General features: G+C 37.1%; 1 long non-coding RNA gene across 1 annotated transcript; it reads right to left on the bottom strand.

Annotated features, from left to right (window-relative positions):
- Positions 1-2,515: 2,515 nt before the first annotated feature.
- LOC125140837 lies at positions 2,516-23,651 on the bottom strand. The gene is made up of 3 exons (XR_007140100.1): positions 23,508-23,651; positions 5,114-5,186; positions 2,516-2,612 (listed from the first exon to the last, which is right to left on the bottom strand). It is a non-coding gene; the product is annotated as an uncharacterized LOC125140837 (long non-coding RNA).
- Between the last annotated feature and the right edge of the window lie 690 nt (positions 23,652-24,341).

Here is a 24,341-nt window from a genome sequence, read left to right as displayed (position 1 = left end):
CCAGTGATATAAACTTCCACATAAAAACATCCATTCTGAAATCCAGTGTCTGCCCCGTCCTCTTCCTCTACCTTTTCCACGGACAAGGCCCATCCCTCTGGTGGAATCTCCTTGGGCCTCAGACAACTGAACCATGGTCAGATGTTTCTTGCAATGTCCTCTCTGAATCCATGTATGAAACTGTTTCTCAGATGTGCCTTGTATACTCTGTATTTAGAATTCCTCTGTATTTAGCAACCTGGGTATTTAATTCCAGCCAGTAAAAGCGCAGCCGTGATATGTCAATGCTGAGTTTTCTCATCATGAGCCGTCGCAATTCATGAGATGTGGATCTGAATTCTCAGCAGAATTGAATCAATTCGACCTCCCACTTCCCTTGGGTCTGGGAGTTCTACATCTTCTATATCATTTGGTCCCCATGGACATGGGCGGTACACGAGAAGTAGATATCCTGCTGGACCTGCTACCGTGAGCATTGGCATTTGCATAATGGAGGGTAACCGTTCTTTATATGCATGGTAGATCTGTCTATGTGAGGCGTTACGTCCCGTATTGTTTTCTCTCTCTCTTTCCTCCTTTATTCACTGTCCTGCCTTGCAGGTCCTGTGATTGGACGATTCAGCCGCCAGTCATCATTCCATGAACCACTCCATGTGTTTGTTTTATTGAGTTTTTTTTCTTTAGCACCGCTCTTGTCCCTCACTTTGTTATTGTTATCTTTTTGTGTTTGTATATAGTTTGTAAATACACACGCTCAACCAGACTCAGCTTCGGTCTCTGCCTGTTTACTTGAACACACACCACAATTTACCAATTGAACGGAGGCTTTCTTAGGACCGCATTTTTATTATTATTATTATTTTTTTTTAATAACTAAGTTTTTTCACGTGTTACGTCCGCATATCCTCTAGACCCATAGCTGGACGTAACAGAGGTAATGAGCCGTGTCCGGTATCTAGATGTGTTTCATCGTTGCGGTCAGTGCGGGCAGTCAGGTCCAGGTCTGGGTCTATAAGAGATTTAAAACCCTGAAGATAAGAAGATTGTAAATAAGTTTGTGTGTTTGATTTGCATGCTCTGGTTTTTGCCTCAGTTGCCATCTGTGCCTTTGGAAATAAATCCTCTGCAGAGGTGAGAGCAGATCTGTCACTGACTGACAAGCTAAATAATTTCTACAGCCGCTTTGGAAGCAATCTAAGCAGCGCGAGTCTGCCGAACAGCACGTCAGGAAACAGCACTCAGAGCAGCGATAATCATGTGATCGCCGTGTCGGAGGATGAGGTTCGGAATTCTCTAAAGCGATTGAACGTCAGGAAAGGAGCCGGACCTGATGGGATTTCTGGCCGTATTCTGCTGATCAGCTCGCTGGTTTGTTTACATCCATTTTTGATGAGTCTCTTGCTACATTGGTGGTTCCTACCTCCTTCAAAAAAACTGTCATCATCCCTGTGCCTAAGAACAACAAACCCTCTTGACTGAATGACTATCGTCCGATTGCCCTCACATCAATAGTCATGACGGTCTTCGAGGGACTGGTTAAAAACGTCATTTGCTCCTCCATCCCAGATACTTTGGACCCTCTTCAGTTTGCTTATCGCCCCAACAGATCCACTGATGATGCCATATGTCACATCCTGCACTTTTCTCTCACACACATTGACAGCAATAATAGGAACTATGCAAGGCTGCTATTTATCGACTATAGCTCAGCTTTCAGTACTATAGTCCCCATCAAGCTGGCTTCTAAACTCACGGACCTCTGCCTGAATTCTTCACTCTGCAACTGGATTCTTGATTTCCTCACTGGCAGACCTCAAGTGGTCAAGGTAGGCCAGTACACCTTCAACTCCATCACCCTGAATGTAGGAGCCCCACAAGGCTGTGTCCTGAGTCCCCTGTTCTATTCTCTCTACACACATGACTGTGTATCTTCCCACAGCTCCATATCAAATTATCAAATTTGCTGATGAATCTGTGGCTCTGGGCCTCATTCACAACAATAATGAGATCGCATACTTGAATGAGGTAGAGAAATTAACATCATGGTGCCAGGACAATTGTCTCTCTCTGAATGTGAGCAAAATTAAAGAGCTGATTGTTGACTTCAGGAAGAGACAGCAGCAGCCCTACTCCTCTTATAATCAGCGGGACCCCTGTGGAGAGTGTGAGCAGCTTCAAGTACCTCTGTGTAAACATCTCCGAGGACCTGACTTGGAATACCCACATTCAAACACAGGTTAATAAAGCCAGGCAAAGACTGTACCGTCTGCGACAGCTGAGAAAATTCAAGGTCTCACCTGCAATCCTGAAAACTTTCTCAACCTTTCTAACTGCCTTTCACTAAAACTACCTTTTTCTGGAAATCCACAGTACATCACCCACATGCGATATTGCGATTATTCATTTTTTCCTCTCAACAATCAGTCACCAGACAAATGCCTCTTTATTTCCTATTTTTAGTTTGCTTGTGGTCGTCAGCATGCAGCGGCAGCACACAGTCAGTTCACAGAACTTACATGTAACTTCGGGTTGGTCCGGACCAGACCTTGAAACTGGCACACAGACGACGGATATCTCCATGGGACCTCCAAAAATGTGGTGGCAGTTTTGATCTACATGTAAAAAACACAATCAGACTCAGAGGTGGTGGTAAAAGCAAAGAAGTAAAAATGGTACAAAGTGAAGAGGCAAAGTCTAATGATTCAGCTCTCCCTTTTATACCCTAGGTGTGTGCTTGTGTGGCCTGGTATGTGTGTGTGCATTTATGTTTAGGTGACCTCTCAGTCAGATCTTATTAAGCATATGCACCCACACTCCCCAAGGGTTCCCATCCTTTTAGCACTTGGAACGTTTATCGCAGGAACATTGGCCTCCTGTACTCTCTCCCTAGTCTAACACAGATAATTTACTATAAAAGCACACATAAACACTGTTTATAAAATTTCCACTACAACACATACAGTATATGATGTATTTACAAATACATCAGATAACTGTAAAATACTGTGAAAGTTAAAAACAGTTTCATATCATTTTATTATCAGTACCATACAGTAGATTTTGTTTATCAGGAGAAAGTTTTAAGAAATAATAAGTACATAAGTAATTCATGTTCTATGAGTGTACAAATCTATTAGCAACGTTTCCCAGGGTTAAACCATTTGACAATTCCAAAACTGTTTTCAATTTAGGTGTTATAAATTCTCTCTCTCTCTCTCTCTCTCTCTCTCTCTCTCTCTCTCTCTCTCTCTCTCTCTCTCTCTCTCTCTCTCTCTCTCTCTCTCTCTGTGTATGTGTAAGTAGTGTTTTTGTGTCTGTGATATAAAACTCAAACTATAAAATAAAGTGTCTAATTAAAAAAAGAAAGAAAAAAATACCTCACAGTAGTAGCTATGAACATGCTTGAATGATTACCACAGTCATCATACAGTGTGGAATATTGAGTTACGCATTTATAATCAACATTGATTCAGCAGCTTTTGTCGTTCTGGACTAAAGACAAAAGTGGCTACTTTGGAGCAGATGAATAATGATAAACACACATATTGCTTTTGCTGTCATCATCAAAATATATTAGAAGTTCCCCTGCTGGCATTTATTCAACATTTTACAGATGGCCTGCATGTGTGCGCTATTGTGGTTGGAAAACATATCTTGACTTTTTATTGGACAGAGTAGCAGAGCTAACATTCCTTCCCACATAAACAGGCATTATTGTATCCGTTTTGTACCGGAATTATAACAAATATCAAAGTCACTGAAATGAGTTTAACAAGCATTTGTATTTTTAGAGATGTTGTAGAATCATCTTTCGGAAACTTACAATGAACGTATTAAGAAACGTTGAGTGATGGAAAGACGTTTAAATCCTTTTTTCTTTAATATTGAAAGATTTAATTCTTTTGATATTGAAACTATCGCGTATTTTTTGTCTACGAACTAACGTTAACTATACAAAATAGTTCTTTTTTTTTTTTAAATATTATTGTAGTTAGCATTGAACAGTGATTAATTTCAAGAGAGCATCGCACTGACCTAAAGAAACCCTGATCAAAGTTTATGTGACAAAATGTTTTTATTATTATTATTATTATTATTATTATTATTATTATTATTATTATTATTATTATTATTATTTATGTTTTTGATGTTGTTTTTAAATAGCTACACTTAAATTGCTAATATTATTGGAACAAATATTTATAAAATACTCATAATAAATAATAATAATAAATAATAATAATAACAATAATAATGATGATAATGTGTATTATCATCATTATTATTGTTGTTATTATTATTATTATTATTATTATTATTATTATTATTATTATTATTATTATTATTATTATTATTATTATTATTATTATTGAATGGTGCCCTAATGAGCAGTTATGATTATGCTTAAAATGAACATATTAAAAAACTTTGGGATAGAAAAACAAGATTAAACTTTTACTGACTAAAGCAGTTCCGATTATTTCGACACAATTTACTACAGTATTACAGTATTACAGTACTACAATTTACTACAGCTGAGTCACTGGCTATTTTCAAGCGGCGGTTGAAGACCTACTTATTCAGGAAACACTTCAACTAGCACTTCTTCCCTTATCTTTTGCATTAAAAAAACAAACAAAAAAAAACTTTGACACTTTTCATTGTAACGTTGAACAAATGTTTTAAACTCATGGTATCTTAAGTATGTAACCTAGTGAACCAGCATTAATGTATTCAATGTTAGAGATTTAAGCACTTATGTACGTCGCTCTGGATAAGGGCGTCTGCCAAATGCTGTAAATGTAAATGTATAAATATTACTTATTTTCCTCTAACAACTAACGTCAAGGAAAAATAATAATTCTCCTTAGACAAAGTTAATACTGTTCTTCAGGTGTTTACTGTAAATATTTTTTACTTTTACTTTAAGCAAAATTTTACTTAAAAATTGCACAGTTATACATTTCAGAAAAGCATCGCAATAACACAACGAAACTCTAATCAATGTTCATGTGAAAAAAAGGGAAAAACTTTTTTTTTATTTCCAATACAAATAATAATTATTAAATATTATAAATTAAACAAATTAATTAATTAATTAATTAATACTCACAGTTAAACCTGATTTTTTATGTTATTGTGGTGAAAAGAGACCTCGCTGTAGTCACATCATTCACCCAGAAGACCTGCAAAAGATCATTGTTATTATAACATTAATACTGATTAATAATAATATTAATAATTACATCTCGTCAGACGTGAAGGACATTAACCCTAACGAAGCAAATGATTACGATAAACCGCATTAGGAAAGGAAATGACACAGGAAAGTGGTTTCGCAAAAGTCTCTGTATCCAGGTGAAATTAAACTTTTTATCCAAATGTATTAATATGTTTAAAACGTACTCAGCGTGATTGGTTTGTAAACACACACAGATTCGTCTCTCCTGCTCTGGTGTTATGCAGGTTACTGCACTGTTATTGCCGTGTGGTGAAAAGAGACCTTGCTGTGTTTATGTTCTGAAAAGCTGCTTTGAGACAATGTCTATTGTAAAAAGCGCTATAGAAATAAACTTGAATTGAATTGAATTGAATTGAACTGTAGTCACATCATTCACCCAGAAGACCTGCAAAAGATACAAAGATCACATTACCACTAAATAATAATAATAATAATAATAATAATAATAATAATAATAATAATAATAATAATAATAATAAAATCTCATCACACAGGAAGGACACAAACCCTAACGAAATAAATTGCAACAATATGTGAATGGTTAAAATGTATAAAGCGGACATGACAAACTTCACAGGAAAATAACTGTTGGTGTTCTGCATGTTACTGCGCTTTACTAACTAAATTTCTCATGAGCAATTTTTGAAGGGGACACAAATAATACAATCAATTTGTACTTATAAAGATATGTCCCCACAGAGAAAAACGTTGCTTTTATTATTATTATTGTAGCATAGAGACTGCGTCATTATGGTTATTTTCAAAGTTTTTCTTCAAAGAAAGTAAAACTATTATACAAAGTAATCACAACAATAAAAATAAGAAAATAAAAAAGGTTTAAAATTTTATTTAAAATTAATTAAGACACTTAAGAACAGAATAGAAATTGATTATACAAAAATATACAGTGGGGTCATTTGGGACGTAGCACAGTGTAAATGCACAGCTAAACAATATGCTAATTGTGGCCGTTAATGTTAAATTAACATTATGCCAAGTCGTCCCAAATAAAACAATGCATGGGAAACGGCTTTGGCGTGTTAGTTGCAGTGCACTATACAACAAGCTATTGTAAACATGCTAACGTTAACTAGATAAGTAATATTTTAATCGCTAATATTGCAGATTCATGGAAAATTACATCGGTAATCAGCATTTTTGCCGCAACTAATTTATGAACGAGTCTGCATCAACTACATTAAGGAGAATCGCTTTATTTAAAGTGGATAAAATCCACTACTTAATGGAGTTTAAAATGAACTGAGCCGCAGCCACACCCGTGACTCGTGTGTACTGTGCAGAGTAGGTGAGATGTACTGGGAAAGCAGGCAGTGGGTCAAACCACTTTGAGGAAGGAGAGGGGGAACTCCAATGTTTCTAAATGCATTTTTGCGTGTTTTTATTTCCTACTTACACAATTATTTAGGTATACATCCATATATTTTTCACAATAGAGAGTGCGATATTTTTCAAATAATTTTTATTGGGGGACAACTCAGATATCTCAGAATATCAGAGTTTAGCTACGGATGGCATTTATTAATTTATTAATTTACTTTCGTTTCGTTGAATCGTCGGCATTAGCATTAGCAGTAGCATCTGCTACCGACACCCGAGAGTTCGTTTGTCTACAAGCTTTTTCTTTTTTGTGAGAAAAATATGGCCCGAATTGCATTTTACTGTGTTCTGTTTTTTCCGGTGTTCTGTGTTCTGTTCTGTGTCCCTGGATGCTGCCTCACAGGTACGTGATTTGTTTTCACAGATCATTATGTTTTGTAAAGCTTGACGACAAATGATGGAGATGCTTAAAGCCCCAAGTCAGGCGTCGTGTATGATTCATTAAATTCATTCATCCTCAATAACCGATGTGTATTCTGATCAGAAACTCGGTGAATCTTATTTACCAAACTATCCTAATATAGTGCACATTTTATAACTCACTTTGATTTAAAAGAAAACCTGGGCAGCTCTACTTGTCATTTTTATTGTTTACATGGCACGAGGAACAGTCAGCTTCAGAGCCAAAAATAGCACAAATTATTCAACCAGAAACTATAAGACAGAAAGTTTGGTTTAGAAAATCCACAGTTATATGAGTGATACAGTCAGAACTGTTTATACATTTAAATGAATTTACCAGGGTTTAAATTTAAAACAAATTTTAAAAAAAGTGTTGGGGAAAAGTATATATACAATCTAGCCATTTAAATGTATTTAATAAATCCAATAGCTCAAATAAATAGATTAGAAAATTTAAATTTATAAATAAGTCAAAAGTTAAATTAGGTCTGATTTTATAAATTAGGAACTACATTATAAATAGGCCAAACCCAAAGATTTTTAAATCTGCTGATATATGTATTTTATTTGTTCATTGTTAATATACCATCTTGGAACAAATATACAGCTTTTATATAAATATTTGATTATAGCTTCTGTTGTCTGTCTGTATTCAGTTTCTCACCAACGCTCACATTGGCCCACATACTCTTTTAATTGTCTCCTTCACTCTGACACTCCTCAAAGTCACAGGGCTGATTAATGAAAATCTTTTATGTTTAGACTGCTCTGTGGAGGAAAACATCACCTGTGACGGAAAGGGCAATGTTTTGTTGGACACGTCTTCATTTTATGAAAGATATAAAGAATGTTATTGGAGTCTTAGGCACATGGTAAATTAAAATGTTATATGTTTTTTAATTAAATTTTCACTAGAACATAATTAATGTAATCATTACGACTCACCACACTGTCAAGTCATACACACTGTTTTCTTTTTTCCTCTTGTAGAATGACACCAATCATGGAAATGTAAAACCATCCCCAAATATAATTGTCCAGTGCAGCTTACTAGCCCCCCAGCTTCGCTTGAAGGTGCACTGTGTCCAGCCAAAGGTATTGTATGCAATGGCATGATTAGGATAATACTTAGCTGAATTTGCAAATTCAACTGATTTAAATAGTTTTTGTGTTTTTCAGCATGACTTTCTGGCTTGTTATAAGCGTGAGTATTCATACTTGCATAGTTACTTTACATTATTTCATATAATACATCTTCTTATCTCACTCTACCTTGGTAATATGTAAACTATTCAAGCTTAAGATGATGAAAATGTTAGTGAACATGGAAGAAAATATGTAAACAATGTACTTTTGTTGTCCCATATACAGATTGAATGCATGATTTATTATTCACATTATTAATATGAGCTAACATTTACTTTTATGGAATTTGGCACATGCTCTTTTCCAGAGCAATGTACAAAAGTGCTTTCAAGTCTCTATCGATGAATATAACACCGGTTCATAAGGTTCACTAGGTTACAGACTAGGGTTTTTGTTTTTTGAAACATACACATACTGTAGGAATGGAAAAGTGCTAGTTCAAGTGTTTCATTAAGAGGTTCTTCTTCATCCGTGGTTTGATGATAGCCAGTATCTCAGCTGTTCTGACATCTAGGGGAAGTTCTTTCCAACACCTCAGTGCTGTAGTCTTGCTGTATACTTACCCTGAGAGATAGTGGGAGCAGTTTTTTTTTTAATTGTTTTGAATCTGATGCAGCTACTTGAAGCCAGTGGAGGGATCACAGCAGTGGGGTGGTGTGAGAACATTTTTGATCATTTGCAGGGGATGAATTGTGTTCATATGTACAGTAGTTGCAGTAGTCCAGTCTTGACATGACAAGAGACTAGACAAGTACCTGAGCAGCCTGTGTGAAAAAAAATGGGCAAATCCTTCTCATGTTGTAGAGAAGGCACTGACATGAGTGTGTCACATTAGCAACATGCGAAGAAAAGGACAGTTGGGTGTCCATGGTTACCCCAAAGGTTCGAGCTGTGACTGAAGGGGAGATCAGATCATTGTGCAGGGATACACAAGTCAAGTCAAGAAGCTTTTATTGTCATTTCAACCATATATACTGTAGCTGTTGCAGTACACAGTGAAATCAGACAATGTTTCTCCAGGCCCATGGTGCTACATAAAACAAAGACAGAGCTAAGGACTTAAGTAAGTTAGTCCTAGCCACATAAAGTCCATCTGTGCAACCTGGAGCAGGACAAGACAAAAAGAAAGAAAGACAGTGCAGGACAAAAGGTAGTGCAAACATAAAATAGAAGACTTTTCACAAAAGCAGTGCTGACCAGTGTAAATACTGTATGTTCAGTAAATATTGCATGTGCAGAAATACGCGAATAAACCCTAGTATTATAGCAGCAGTTACACGAGGTATTGTAATGTATTGTGCAAAACAGCAATCAACTGAAATGTGTCGATTAGCATTAAGATGACAAGATAATAAACTGTAAAACATAATACAATGAAAAATTATTATACACATGAAATACTCTGTTCCAGAAAGTGTCACAGCGAATGTAACACCAAGCCCATCACAAGATAACACTACTAATGGTGTGTCTCAAGGTAAGCTTGTGTGTAGCTTGGCAGCTATAGATTTTAAGCATCCAATACACTTGTAACATTTTGAACAAAAAGGGCATTTGGCCTGGTCTGTAAAAATACAAATTATCCATCTTCATGAATGCCATAAATAGCATGTATTACATGTGCCTCCTCAGGTTAAATTACTACCCTTGGTAAATATGCGTAAACAGGCTGCGAAAAATCTTTTATTGTTGAACCTTTTTGATTACAATTTTAAACGGAGTCTTTTACAATGACTGCTGAGGTTAGAGAATGCATGTCAAGGGATCTGGGATATTCCTCAATACAAAATTCTTTAGATTTCAAGGTCCATGTAGGTGGACTCTACTCATCAGTTCACCATAAAGGCTTTCTAGACTTTCAGGAGTACTAGGATGGCCATGGCAGGACCTTTATTCTTTTTTAATAGTGGATGGCACTGTATTACATTCAGTAATTTTTTATAGTTTTACAGTATAAAGAAAGTTGTGATAAATAGCATGGATTATGGGAAAGGGCCCCAACACACTCTGATAATGTGTATTACAGTATATCGAAATAATTTTCATTCTTTTCATTCTATAAGGCTGAAATATTTTGTTTTTGTTATCATTAATATCATATTTTATGATTATTTTGCATGTCTTTCTAGGTCACCGTAGAGTTCAGGAATTTGTGTTCATACCTCTGGGTCTGGGGATAATTTGTCTGGCCATTTTATCTTAAAAAAGGTAAAATAAATATGCTCTTCTCTTCACAAAACTCTTATGTGCTTTATATGCTATTCTGTGCTTTGTAATATCTAGTCTTTTCTAAGTTTATCTCATAAAGCATGAAACTGTTTGATGAAGCTATGCTGTGTCTAACACCTGATTTATTGTGCTGTTTTCCATGGGAAGTTGGGAGATGCCTACACATCCACAGGAAAGATCAGAATCTACAAAATCCTAAGACGTCCGGGATCTGAGGGTGATGACATCAATTTGCAAAACCATATGTGCAAATATCTCCGTTGTGCAAGTTTTTACTGAGGACTTTCTAAAGAGAGCCGTCCCGAGAAGAAGTCACTGATAAAACAAATTGATTTTATGATCCAGAGCAGGGGTGGCCAACCAGTCAGAGGCCAAGAGGCACATTTTTGCTGTGTTACCACAAAAAGCCACATCATACACATGGGCACATATGAACATCACCTTTTTTTCACTGCCATTTTGAGAGCGAACTTGACACAAATTGTTTAAACAAAATGATCTTGCTCCTACTGGGAAAATTTGAGGTATTTTCATCCCACTCACATGTGCGTTTGACAAAAATACCGTATTGAACTCAAGCGAAGCGAACACGCACAATAAAAAGACACAAATACAAACTTCGGTATGAACGTAAGAGCCGCATGAAACCGGGCAAAGAGCCGCATGCTGCTTGGGAGCCGCGGGTTGGCCACCCCTGAACTAGAGTCTGTGGCACACACTGTTCCATATAACAAATGCCTCATATAACGCCTTCTCTTCCTCTGTTTTATTTGACTCCTTTGTCTTTTTTTTTCTTCTTTTTTGTCGCTTTATATCAGAATTCGGCTGAGCACTTAATAGTTACGAAATTTGTTTAAGAGCCCAAAAGTGCTTTTTGGCATTATGTAAAATTAATTCAGTTATTTTACTATTTTAGAAGTATAATTGCAAAACAGGAGATACGTCTCGAATATACTAACAACTGTACTAACATAATTGCATAATATACTAACATTCGAGCTCCTATGTGTTGCTGTGTTTGCATTCATTTAGGGTTTTTTTCCCCAATCTGTGACCAGGATTTCCCTGGGAACCTGGGATGAATGCTTGGCACTGGGCAAATTCGCAGCAATCCATTGTAATTGCTAATTTATAATTGAACAAAAAAAGGGCGTTCAGAATAACATTAAAACTCCTTTGCAGTTGGAACCAGTAGGTAGAGGGTTAGTAGGTGACTACAAGACGTAGTGCAGGATTTCTTATGTTTGTGGGAACGAATTACCAGGGGAATCACAGAGAAGGGGAATCCTGTCTGAATCAGAGGGTTTGAAAGTCTTATTCTTCTATTATTAGAAATGGATTATTCTTTTATTTCTGTTCCATTAATCTATGTTTATAATGGCAGGAAGATGGAATTTCTAAAATGATTTAACACAAAAATCTGTGTTAACAAGAGAAGCTCACACATAAAGCTGAGTTAGTTTAAACACTGTCATTCCAGACTTCATGCAATATACTAGATAACATGGGGAAATTATAAGTAGTAATGAGTTTTAATTAATACAAGTCAATATGCATTCAAATTCTTATAGGTTTTCTTTCACTGCATATAAAACTAATGTTAGTGTTTCAATATACAGTGTCTATTATTAAAATCTGTTTAAATTTTAGGCAGTATTGCTATTAATGATGAAATGGCATTGCATAATTCAGATATTAATGTGACCTAAAATTGCACTTTAACCATTAAACTAGACAGGTTTTTACTGATATAATAAATAATACACCATGTTAAACAGAGCTGGGTCTATGAATGCTAAATAATATCAATAAACTTCTAATAAAAATAAGTTTAACTTGCAAGGGGAAGTCTTTCCTGCTTAATCACTGTCTTAGTTACTGTTTCCTGCTTAGTATGATGCCTGTCATAATTTCCATTCATAATTTGGCATTAGCTAAATACTGTAAATGTCAACTAAATGTTAACCAAAAGAAAAGTGAAGTAATTTAAAAAATGTTGTCTCCACATGAAGCATATTGAGTCCTACAGTCTTTGTCTTCATAATATAAGCATTTGCTGTAACACTGTTGATGTTGTAGATTCTTTAGTTTAGTAATTTACGTGTTTTTGCTCCACATGTGCTTAGATTTAAGGCAGCATCTGTCTTTTAAGACGCTAAATTGATAAAGACAAGACAAGATAAGATTCTAGGCTATGGGTTTCTAAGAAAATTAGGACTCATATTGTTGAATTTTCACGTGTTTTTATTCCCTGCGTGGAGAGCAGGAAGTAACAGAACAGCAGTGATACACTAGATGGCATAGTACAACAGTGACATCTATTGGTAAATCACTATATTACAACACTCCCACTTAATTTACAATAGCATTAAGTCATGTTATAGTAAAGAACATATTACCTTTGACAAAAACAAAACAAAAGAAAATAGTCAATAAACTATACTAACGCAAACTAGTAATATCTTTTTCTTTTTTGCCATGCTAACACTAAACACAGTCTAGCCTCTTTAGAGTCAGACTAAATAGAATTAAATGAAACAAAGTCCTAGCTCACTTCTAAGATACTCAAACCTTTGTTTAACCAATGGCTTGGTCAAGATGTCTGTCTTCATGTTATGTGTAGGACAGTATTGCACTTGTATTTGTGCATTCTGCACACACTCACGAATGTAATGATAGCGTATGTCTATGTGCTTAGTTCTTGAATGTTCAACTGGATTCTTTGCAATTGCAATGGATCCTTGGTTATCCTCTAGGATCACCACTGGCGTTGCATCCATTCCCAGATCACTCCGTAATCGTCTAAGCCAGACACATTCTTGAGATGCTTGGCTAAATGCACCATACTCGGCTTCCGCTGTCAAAAGAGCAACTGTTTATTGTTTCTTGCTGAGCCAGCTCACGGCTCCTCCACTCAGTAGAAACACGTTAGCAGTTGTTGAGCAACGATCGTCCTGATCTCTAGCCCAATCATCATCTGAGAATCCGATCAAGGTTCCAGATTCTGACTGCTCATACTTGAGAGCGAGTTCTGTCGTACCCTTCAAGTACTGTAGTATCCTCTTCACAGCTGTCAGATGCGCAGTACTTGGATTTGCGTTGAACTTTGATACAACACTCACTGCTTGTGCTATGTCAGGACGTGTTGCCATAGCAGCATACAGTAAGCTACCTACCATAGACTGGTAGTTACTTGAGTTCACAGGCTTACTGACACTGTCATTTTTTTTAACTTCTGATTTACATCAGCTGAAGTTGCAACGGGGTTAGCATCATTCATACCATACTTTTAAAGAATTGCTTCAATATAATGCTTCTGATGAAGAAACATACATTTCTTCTCCTTGTCTTGGATGACAGAGATACCCAAGATATAGGAAAGTTCTTGTAGCGCTTCTTAAGAGCAAGTTTCAGCTCTTCCATACTTTCCATCGACTCTGTGGTTAGTATCAGATCATCAATACACACAGCTAATATCTCCAGCTCCTGTCGAGATCTTACAAACACACATGGGTCGGATGTACTCTGATTGTAGCCAATGTTCTTCATGAACTCTGTAAAGGTTTTGCTCCAGCAGCGAGGAGATTGCTTCAGCCCGTATAATGACCTCTTGTCTTGTATCACACTGGTTATTCCATGTAGATTTCCTCATCCAGATGTCCATTCAGGAATGCAGTTACTACATCCATCTGATGTACATGTAGATTATTCTGAACAGCGAAAGACAGTAATGTACGAATTGAGTTGAATCTTACCAGGGTGAAAAAGTCTCATCGTAGTCAACACCATGCTTCTGTGAGTATCCTTTAGCAATGAGTCTGCACTTTTATCTTTCCACTCATCCATCACTCTGATGCTTGACTTTGAACACCAATCTTGATCCTATAGCCTTCCGATCCTTTGGTAGCTCAACTAAATCCCATGTCTCATTTTCCAACAGCGATTCATATTCCAAATCAGCCGCATCCTGCCATTCCTTTGCGTAAGGACTCATCATTGCTTCTTTCGTTGTACTTGGTTCTTCAACACAACAAACACCAGCATAATGATCAATTGTCACCAGATCAGCAAACTCATCCTATCCAAATCTCTTGGGTGGTTTTCTGATTTTGCCGCCTTCTCTAGCAGTCTTATCGACAGTAACATAGTTCACGTTAACTTCATTCTCCGATGAAGAAATGTCCACTTCTTGTTTCCGGTCAAAGTCTGACTCATTGAAGATCACATCCTGACGTATTAGAATCCTTCTTTTTTCTTTGTCGAACAATTGGTAGCCCTTCGCATTGTTGGCATATCCCACGAAACATAGCTTCACAGCTTTCTTGTCAAGTTTTCTTCTTTCTGCATCTGGAACATGTGCATAAGCTACACAACCAAACACTTTCATGTGACTTCCATTTGGCTTTTTATCATACCATCTCTGGTAGGGTGTCTCTTGCTTTAGAACAGATGTGGGTAGCCTGTTCTGTTTGTATGCTGCATTCGCTACTGCCTCTGCCCAATACGTCTTTGTATACGTTTTCTTTCTGCCACACCATTTTCCTGAGGTGTGTGAGGCACAGTTGTTTCACAATGAATACCTCGAGCCTTCAAGTATTCTTGAGATTCTTTAGATGTGTATTCTCCACCATTGTCCGTTCTTAGTCTTGTCACTTTTTCTCCAGACTCATTGGAGAATGTTTTCTTAAATTCCTTGAATTTGTTAAGCACTTCACTCTTCTGCCTCATAAAGTATACTTTTCAACATCTAGAATAGTCATCGATAAAAGTCACAAAATATTTTGACCCACCAATAGACTCAGTCTGCATGGGACCGCAGACATCACTATGAACCAACTGCAATTTGCATTTGGAACGGATTTCTCCCACTGGCTTGTGAGGCTTTCCAGACAGCTTGCCTTTAACACATGCTTCACAGAAGAGAACTTCTTTTTCTGCAGAAAAGTCCATTCCATTCACCAGATTTTTAAGTTTCTTCAATTTGGTGGTGTGACCCAATTGCATGTGCTATACGCTGGCTGTTACTAATGCACTTGACGCATAATGACAGTCAGGCGAATTTCCCTCGACATCCAGCTGATACAGCCCATCAGATCTTTGTGTTCCCATTCCTCGGAGATCTCCATTTTTCTGTTGCATCACTTTGTCCTGGTTAGTCTCTTTAGCAGGCCCGGCTCCACGGGGGGCCAGAATGGGCCTGGCCCACCCTTTCAGAGGCTTGGCCCACCCTGGCCCCACACCACATAACAGCCAATTACAAAATTGGTGCGATATTCAATTCAGCTCGAGATACGTTATTTTCTAATTTCTGCCCAACCCCCTTTTTTCCCCTCATAAGCACTATTCGGACTGGATTGGTTTTACGTGGGGACGTGGAGTAATGCAATTTTACCTCAGGACCTCTGTAATATTAATTGGCCAATTCGCATGGGACAAGACATCTCAGTAAAACTAGCAGAAATGGGAGGGGTAACTCGCTTTACGCACCACAGTAACCTCCTTGTCGTCTTGTGCGTATGACGTTGCTTCCTGTTATCACGTGCGCAAACAGACATCTTGGCGCCTCCATGCTTGAAAAACGCGCTTTTAAACAGGAAATGACGGAATTTTACCGTACATATTTACAGCGGGTCTATTCGGACGGGATTAGTATTACCTGAGGTAATTTTTCCGGACCTTTTTACAGATGGTAAAAGTCACCGTAATCTTTACTGACATTGTCCGTAATGATTACCGAGATGGCACATTCGGACGGGACTAAAATCACAGAGAAGCTCTGGTAATAATTACTTTACCCCCACGTAGAACTAGTCTCGTCCGAATAGAATAAATGCTCTAGACCAACAGACAGACCTACCTCGTTTATTCACATTCACGCAACCTTTGAGGTAAACGGACATGCTTATAAAGAAATAAACAACATTCACAGTAACTTTATTAGAACTGTTAGTGAACTTGATTAACACACCATAGCCTAATAAAATACAACATGTACCGATTTCTTGTTCCGAAAGGACAAATGAAAACCTTTTTAGCTCTCCAGGACATAGCTACCACCTCCTCATCCATTTGCGGCAATGAGGTCGGAGAATGGTGTCAAAAGCACAAATACACCCACTCAAAGATGCAGCAATTCTGCCCCGAATGATTTAAACAGGGTGAATACTTACCAGCCGGTTCTGAAATCATACCCCCGAACTCTTTTTGGAGTAAGACAGAGATGTTTTTCGGCCGCTTGGTATCAGTTAAGGCCGTGGCTTGAATATTCTGTAGATCGCGATGCATGCTTTTGTTTTCCGTGTCGAATGTTCGGTGTTGCTTTCTCTGAAAATGACACGTTCGTTTCGACAGGTTTTCGAAACTGGAAAACAGCATTAGCACGTGACCGTGGTCTTCAAAATCATGCATGCAGCCAAGCTCATTTACAATCCTCGACCTCATGGACAGAGTTTTGCCGCCGATCGGTGTCGGCGGAGACCGTAGCATGTTTGCTCGGCCCCCAACAGACAGAAAGGAATCGCTATTACATAAAAAGCATGGCATGTATTGTTAAGTTTTTAGCAGTCAGTGAGCTTCCCCTTTTTTAACAAAACCCAATTCTTACAGTTCATGCTTCACTCAAGTAACAAGTTTGTTTTTGTTGATGTAAAATAGTTTAATATTTTAAAAGAATTGCCCCTATTTATCAGATCTAAAGTTATCTTAATTGACACAAGATCTGTTAAGGGGTCAAAAAATATTACAAATGAAAAAAGAGAGAATGTAAAAATAAAAATGTTAACCCTTTTTATATGAATAAAGTTACTAAATAGTTCCAAAATATGCACAAAAAAACCATAACAAACAACCCTAACAATTGTCTTAAATATATGGTATTAAAACTATAGACATGAGAGATTAAAGCATTAAAGACGCCCCCATCCGACCGGCCCACCTGGAACATCACTTGGCCCACCTTTCATCTCATATCTGGAGCCGGGCCTGCTCTTTAGACATAAAACCACTCTCAGACTAATCTTCTGAATGTTCACTTTACGTTTTTTGCTTTGTGGGTTTTATTCCTTTGGATTGTAATTCCTTTTGTTTTACTTGGACAATCACGCTTGATATGTCCATCTTTCCCACAATTGTAACATCTCCACGAGTTGGATATATCAGTTCTCACCGTCTAGGAGTTGGACTGCATATCGCCACCAATCTGCATTGACATCGCTGACGCACCATCAGACGCAGCACTGCCATAGTTACCATCAGCAGACATTCGCTTTTGTTCTTCATTTATTAATACTTGCTGAACAAACTGTAGCGTTAAATTGTCCAACTTGGTTTCCAGAGCAGTGAAAATTGTAGCATAGCTTGATGGCAAACTACCCAGCAGCGTTACAATCTGATCCTCCTCTTCAATCACAACACCTATCGCTCCTAGCTGGTCAGTTAGTTCTTTCATTCATTTCAAATGTTCAGTTATGCTTTCTCCTTCCTTCATTTCACATCTGAAGTACTTTTTCTTCAGAAACAACTTATTCGCAAGAGTGTCTCTCTCAAAATGTCCTTTTAACATATCCCACGCTTCTTTAGGTGTTGTAACGTGTCTGTCTGTTTCCCCTTGTCTCTGTCTGCCGTCTCTCCCTGATGTTAATTGTTGACCCCGCCCACCTATCTGTTACCATGGACACTAATTACATTCAATCTCTTCCCCAGGTGTTTTGTCTTAGTCCTTGTCTGTCTCTGTTTTGTGATTGGTTCTCGTTCACCATATATACTCTGTCTGTTCACTTCAATGTTGTTGGTCGTTGTTGGTGTGTGCATGTCCATGTTCCCGTTTCCTGTTTGTTCCGCGTTGCCTACCGGTTTGTTTGTGTTTTGTTTATTAAAAAACCTTAAACTGCATTTGGATCCTCACTCGCCTGTGTCTCACTGTGTCACATCGTGACAGGTGTCTTGCAGCTTGTTATCAGATATAACTGGGGTGTAGTCACATTATGTCCTCTAAAGGTCATAATGTGACTACACCCCAGTTATATCTGATAACAAGCTGCAAGACATTGTCTGTGCATTTGCTCCCTCTGACACATTGTCGGTCTCCGTCACCATGCCCCATAGTCCATTAAATGTTCCATTTGAAATTTCCAAGTTGCCCAGTACGCTCAGCTTTTCAATAAACAGTCTATCCTCCATTGTGAATTCCACAACACTGTATATATCACACAAAATCCTGTGTAAAAGCAACCTTTTTAGCGATTATCTGGGCCCATAACCTGTTGAATTTTCACGTATGTTTTTATTCAACGCATGGAGAGCAGGAAGTAACAGAACAGCAGTGATACACTAGTAGTGATGGCCAGTTCATGAACGAATCGTTCTTTTGAACCAGTTCTTTTTAGTGAACTGGATGAACCGGTTCACCAAATCGGACTGATTCGTTCTAAACAGTTCGCGTCTTGAGTCAGTGCTGATCCACAAGTTACTAAAGTTACTCACTTTCAGTCATGCCTGACAGTCGGTCCGACTCTAAATAAACTAATATCCCGGAGTATATGTAACTCCTGTACACTGAATTGACATGTGCTGAGAGAACTGCGAGCAAGCTGTTGATACTGCGCATGTGTGAATTTCTGAACCGATACAGCAAATCATCAGTACACTGAACTGAGAACTGCTTGTTTCGGACGCGTCCGAGAACCGATGAACTGTTGATACTGCGCATGCTTGAATAACTGAACTGGTACAGCGAATCACCAGTACAATGAACTGAGAACTGTTTCGGACGCGTCCGACATACTGTTGATGCTGCGCCTGCGTGAACCTTCAGAGCAAATTATACATATTGGGATATGCATAGTAACTAGTCATAGGCTAAACATTTTTGTAAAAAAAAAATCAATATATGTCATTCAATATATGTCAGTTAATTTTACTATTGACTGTTGTGCAGGTTAGTCTGTATTTTTATATGCCGCTTTTTGTAAGTTGATGAAGATTAGTTTATTAACTTTCTATCTTTAAGACACGTAAAACATCCACGTTTGCACATAAATGCCTGTAAAACGTAAATGTAAGAAACGTATTCAACTAAAGTTATGATTACAAAGAACTTTTCGAATGTGTTAAATTGATTGTATTAATATCTGCCGTCAGCGGGATGATGGAATTTGCGTCATTACGTCATTGTGAATGACGTCATTGTATCAGGACGTAAAAGAACTGGTGAACTGGATTTTTGAACTGGTTCATTAAATCGAACTGTCCGAAAGAACCGGTTCGCGGAAATGAACCGAACTTCCCATCACTATACACTAGATGGCATAGTACAACAGTGACACTTATTGGTAAATTACTATATTACAACACATATGTGGCACGAACAAACGTGTAGCAGCAGTAGCAGGTAAGACAATATACAGTAATGCCTCGACCTTGCTCGTATCTCAATTTGCTCGTATCTCAAAGCAATTTTCCCCATTTAAATGAATTGAAATCCCATTAATCCGTTCCAGCTCGCAAAATTCCACTCCAGTTGTTTTGTTTGTGTTTTGAATATGAAAAATGTACAGGACCTGTATCTAAAAATGACAAATAAAAGAATGTTAAAAAAAAAAAAACTGGTTTTACTATGGATTATTTACCTTGGAGATCAGACGACTTGAGCTAATGGAAGATGAGCATGGAGGTTGAGGGAGGAGTAAACAGGCGGAGGAGTTAGGAGGAATTTTGTCTCCTACGTACACTCACTTTCGTTCACTTACTCGCTACTGTACACTCTTAATGCTACTTTACACTTAAATGGAACTTAACTAAACTTCACTAAAATTAATGAACTTTATTGAAATTCTCTTAACTGAACTTAATTGCTACAATTTCTGTTTTCTTTACATTAATTTTGCGTAATTTTCTTCATCGCTTCGTCTCTTCTCTTTGTTTCGGCGACAGCGGCTCGGATGCTCGTATCTCAAAAAATTTGCCCGTATCTCAAGGCAAAAAATGTGTGTCAATGCACTCGGATCTCGTGGAATCACTCTATAGTGTTTTCAGTTAAAGTTCAAAACCTGTTTTTACCAAGTTTTTCGCCTGCTTTGCCTAGCCACTGTGTAACGTTTGTGTGTGTGTGTGTGTGTGTGTGTGTGTGTGTGTGTGTGTGTGTGTGTGTGTGTGTGTGTGTGTGTGTGTGGTTCGCTGTGATCTGCCATCTTCTATAATAGAAACATTTCTTGGCTCTTCCTGCCACTTCCAGTGGAATATTATTGTAAATTTTTCATCAGTTTTGTACCTTTACATTCATGTTCACAAAAGTTCCTGCTTTTGCAATGGGCTCCATTCTTGAAGCAGTCAAAATCAAAAGACACCTGAAAGTTGCTTAGTTCTGATTTATTTGGTTAATTGTAAGTAGAGATAGCACCAATATGATAACTGCAAAAAACTGAAGACGAAAGAATTAAAATTGTATTAAGTAAAAAGTATTTTTTCCTTTTTTAGAAAGAAAATGATTATATATAAAGAAACCCAGTTGTTTTAGCAAGTACTGACTTAATATATTCAATATTATTTATTATTCAGTAATTTAATAAGTAATACTACATTCATGATTTTAGCATTGTATCTTTCCTGTCTGAGTTTTAATGAAAAAATGTTGGGTAGTGATATTGACTGATACTCAAGAGGGATTTTCACACTGCACTTAAACAATCTATAGCCCAATTTTAATCCCTGGGATAAATTCCACTCAAAAGCAGCATTTGTAGTGCGTTTGCAACTTTAAACCACATGGTGGCGCCAGTATACAGTATGAAACGATGTGTTACCCCTAGACTATAGGGCCTAGAGGCTTAGCAACAGAGACACAATCAGAAATGCATTCCTCATATCATGTGCTTTGGACAGTCACAGAAACCCTGCATATATATATATATATATATATATATATATATATATATATATATATCTATATATATATATAGTGTAAAAAGTAGTGGTGAAGAGGGGACAGAACTGCAGAATATTTTAGATAATCTTGATATTGTCATTTCTACAGTCACGCACTGTATTTATCCACTCATGGTTGCTGACACCAAAAAATACCCAAATAAGAATTCTAACCATAGGACTATACAGTATTAAACAGTACTAATATCCTTATTGATAGAATTATAGTTATTTTCTTGGGGAAAGATAATCCGACTGTATTATAACTGAACACAACCCGAAAAGTCATTTTTTAAATTCAATAATTAATTACTCCTGAAATCCTAATGTTAAATTGAAAATCTTGGAGTCTTGAGGGATTAGCCAAACAAACACAACCTTTAGGAGAAAGAGACCATTAAACCTGCTGTAGCACGTATGGTAACGCAGCTAATGTTGTAGGATACGTCTCAGACAGTATCATCTCGTATATCATCTTATATACAGCAATATTGTAATAGACAGCAATGTTGTTATTATGATCAATACAAATATGTGAATGCAGTTTTCATGTATGATCCTACAAACATTACTGCTAGTGTGAATACGTTTGTGTCTACATTTTTAACATCTTTATCCTTTCCTTCATCTTTTGACTTCTTCATCAGAACATACAGTTTGCTTCACGAGTCATCAATGTTACAATGGAATCGATCACACTTAGCAGGTGCAATGGTGCACTTGTCTTTCGCTTCAGCTGTGCTAAAATGGACGTATGTCAATTATAGTTTATCATTTATTCATAATTCTCCCTAATACATATAATATACTTTCCTACTCTCCTAGTACATTAATAATGCTATTCTGATCTTTGTATTTTCTAACAGCTAAAACCATATAATAAACAACAGTAATATAGTGTTTTATACCTAGACAACTGCTTTTGACTATCTGTATAAACTTTAAAGGTTCTTTTCTGTTGCAGAACAAGAACAAGATTTCTAATGTTATTCTGAGTTTAACAGAAAATGTCATCACTGTGCTATGCTTGTCTGTCTATAGTTGTTTGTCTATTATCTTAAACATGCATAAAAAGGAATGCTTCCACCAGTGTTTCCCTCTTAGCTCCTCCTTTTTTCCACCAGATAAATGAAATAATTCCTGCAGTAATACTGAACATAATGTGTATTACTGAATTGTTACAATGGTATTCATTCATTAATTTTTCTACCGCTTTATCCGAACTTCTCGGGTCACGGGGAGCCTGTGCCTATCTCAGGCGTCATCGGGCATCAAGGCAGGATACACCCTGGACGGAGTGCCAATCCATCACAGGGCACACACACACTCTCATTCACTCACGCAATCACACACTACGGACAATTTTCCAGAGATGCCAATCAACTTACCATGCATGTCTTTGGACCAAGGGAGGAAACCGGAGTACCCCGAGGAAACCCCCTAGGCACGGGGAGAACATGCAGACTCCACACACGTTTATTCATAAAAAAAAAGACTGATCTTTACTGTCACAAAAATAGACAAACCCAATCCAACTAAGCTAATCAAACACAAACAGTAGTAAATAAGTATATTGCACACAGTGCAGCAAAGAAAGGAAGTGAATCCTTTATTTCGAAACCCGATTCTTTTTTAGTTCTTCCTTCTAACTTGATAGCACAATGCTGAGAATGAATGAGCATGCATATCATAGCATGGATTAATAATTGAGTAATGGATATCAAATGACACCATAAAAGCTTAAATATACTTCATTTTATCGATTTTATTTAGAATGCAGTTCTTTCCTGGACAAAATAGAATACAGTGTCTGTACCATGACTCATGAAAGGAGGTAGTGTACAAAACTTATCAGAGTGTATATAGAAAATATATAGATTGAATATAGAAAATACATAAAAACTATATAAAGTGTATATAGAAAATATATAAAGTGCATATAAAAAAATATAGTGTATATAGAAAATATAGAGTGTATATAAAAAATAGTGTATATAGAAAATATATAGAGTGCAAATAGAAAGTATATAGAGTGCATATAGAAAATATAAAGAATGCAGTGTGCATACACTCTAAAATATATAGAGTGCATATAAAAATATCTATAAAATATATAGTGTATTTAACCAAACAAGTGATCACATGCACTTTCAAAAATATTAATTCTTACCTTGGTATTTGCATGTGTTGCAGTGTGTCCACAATCAACGAGTTCATTGAATAAATAAAATACATATAGGCAAACAAATAAATAATGTGCTGTAAAAACTCAATCAATCTCCTTCAATCGTTGCACTTTACATTATGGACCAGTTTGACAAGAAGATTTGAAGCAAACGGGGCGGGATCTGACGTCAGGTGGCGGCGTTCATGTGCGCTGTTTCACAGTGGTTTGTGTCTCAGTTGTGGCAGATGAGCAAGTCGTTATTTTCTTAATATTCCTTTAAAATAGATGTTTGTTTTGTTGTTTTTTTACTCCTACAACTCAGCAGAATAACACACATTTACGCTTGTAACCTGCATCTTGTTCGCTCCGTTACCTCGCGGTTTACACGAGGACAGAGACGTTAGAGATATGCTAATGCTTTAGATAACGGTTCTTCCTTCTCCTCTACAACGGTGTGGGCATCCAGACGGATCAGCTATCAAGTTCTGTAAACAGTGGCGCCTGTAAAGTGTATCAGCTGTGGATACAGATCATAGGCGCCACTGTTTATCTGAATGTCTTTTTGAAGGTGTGCCAAATTGTTGTATATTGTATATTGTAAGCCCCCCAAAGATGAAATCCTAGAACCGCCCCTGTGTCAGATTTAAACAAGTGGCGTTTTTTTTTTTGTCTCATACTAGAAAACTATGAGCACTTTAAATTTAAAAAGACGTTGAGCTTTATTTAAGCTATCTTGACCGACCACTGCGTCTACAGTCAACATCATCTACAGTATAAGCCTGTCTCCTGTGAAATACTTGTCTGGCAAAGAATGCTGATGCAGTATAATAAACAAAG

The sequence above is a fragment of the Tachysurus fulvidraco genome, chromosome 3 (genome assembly GCF_022655615.1).
Source record: "Tachysurus fulvidraco isolate hzauxx_2018 chromosome 3, HZAU_PFXX_2.0, whole genome shotgun sequence".
Lineage (NCBI taxonomy): Eukaryota > Metazoa > Chordata > Actinopteri > Siluriformes > Bagridae > Tachysurus > Tachysurus fulvidraco.
This window is presented reverse-complemented; position numbering and strand designations above follow the sequence as displayed.